The following is a 1,883-nucleotide window of genomic DNA, read 5'->3' on the forward strand; positions in this document are numbered from 1 at the left end:
ACAAAAATAAGAATCCTCGGGCACCCTACATACGACAATAGGGGAAAAAAGAAAACACGTTCAAGAAAATATCAAACTAAACCACACCAAAGTCACGTTTATCAATTATATGATATTTGTGGATATGGATATGAAAATTAAAATTCGTTTTAATAGGTTTAAAGTTTGTCGCAGAAACGAAATTATATCTTCTCCTTATTATATCTTCTTGTTTCTGGAAAGTGTCTGTATGTTTTTAACTTTTTAACTGCAATAATTGTGTCCTCGTATTGCATTTTATATATTGTTGTTGTATTTGTGTTTGTTGCTATATGGACCCATTAGTCTGAAATAAAAGGAATATATATATATATATATACAAAGGAAAGACGAAAAATGTTGTAAATTAATTACTAACAAGTTATGATATCAATGCAAGCGTTTCTGTATTGGAATAACTTTTACTGTCAGCTAGAGAATTGTATAGTAGTAAAAATGCAAACGTGACGGAATAGTCTGACTACTATTATTTTGAAGAGAATATTATATTGTACTGGCCACATTATTTCCTCTGCTCGTTGTTATTTCTGAGGATATTCATGTCTTTGTCAGGATAAAACGCAGAATAACTGTCATGGATATCTGTCATTCTAGGTTCGTTGTTGTTATTTAACCAGCAGGCTACATTATTTTGGTTCTGGTTCAGATATAAGGAAATCCGAAAAGAAAAAGTTTGTTCAACTGAAACTTTCAAATAAATTACTAACACATGTAAATTCAGCTAAAGCTATTGCCCTTTATCGAGGCATAAAGTTAAACAATTGAGGGTACAAATAAAAAAATAAAAAACTTTAGCTCACAAATGTCACCTTGAGTAGGCCAAGCGTTTCACACAGGCCCCGCCGATGGTTACAAACATTACAATAAATACACGCAACGCATTTGAACGCTAGATTTTCCAGCCCTCCTTTTGTTTTGGTGGCTTTGCCAACAACGTGTGGAAGTATAGCACGAGAACAATGAAATGCCTCAATGGGCATACCGAACAAGTGTTGCTGCACTGGGGCTGGATCACTAGATTAGAAGCCACAGCTACAAATTCCTAAAAAAAAAAAAAAACACTGCAGGTAGTGACAGGTGGAATCGGGCTTACCCAGAGGCAACGAGACAAGCAGCTCCCCGATCAGCGGTCCGTGTGAGCTGGTTCGGGTTGGTCCAGGTCCGCGGGGTTTGCGGCAGCCTCCAGCCTCCCGGCAGCGTCTCTCAGCTGCAGTGATCCGGCAGCCTCTCTGTTCCCCGGGTGGATGGGGAGGGGGATGGACGCCGCAGTCAGTCAGAGCTCGCGGTACAGGTACAGGTACAGGCTGTCATGTGTCGCCGCATCCCCGTGTCCCTCTCTCGGGCTCTGCTGCATCCTTCCCCTGCTGCTTCTCTCTCTCTCTCTCTCTCTCTCTCTCTCTCTCTCTCTCTCTCTCTCTCTCTCTCTCTCTCTCTCTCTCTCAGTACCCGTCTGCAGCATCCGGCGGCTGCGGTCCAGGCGGCTGACTCCAAGTGTGAATGGTGACAGATGGTGTTGATGTGTAATGGTCTGCCCGGGATTAAACAATATTGCATTGCAATCTCTTTTCCCCTTTTCCATCACTCCTACTTTCCCTTTCTGTCCCTTTCTCCACATGCCTATTGCACATACAGTATACCCTGTAACTGAGTTGCAGAACGTTGGGATCTACCTTTAATCAAATATATTTAGAGACTCACATTTGATTCATATTCTATGTGATTCCCCGAACCACTATACAATTATTGAGAGTAGAGCCCTAATGGACTTGGATTTTCTATTTCCTATATCCACACATGCCCCGACAGTGTGAGTTGCAGTAATCCAGTCTAATATACACCAGAAC

Source organism: Taurulus bubalis (assembly GCF_910589615.1).
Source record: "Taurulus bubalis genome assembly, chromosome: 18".
In the NCBI taxonomy this organism is placed as follows: Eukaryota; Metazoa; Chordata; class Actinopteri; order Perciformes; family Cottidae; genus Taurulus; species Taurulus bubalis.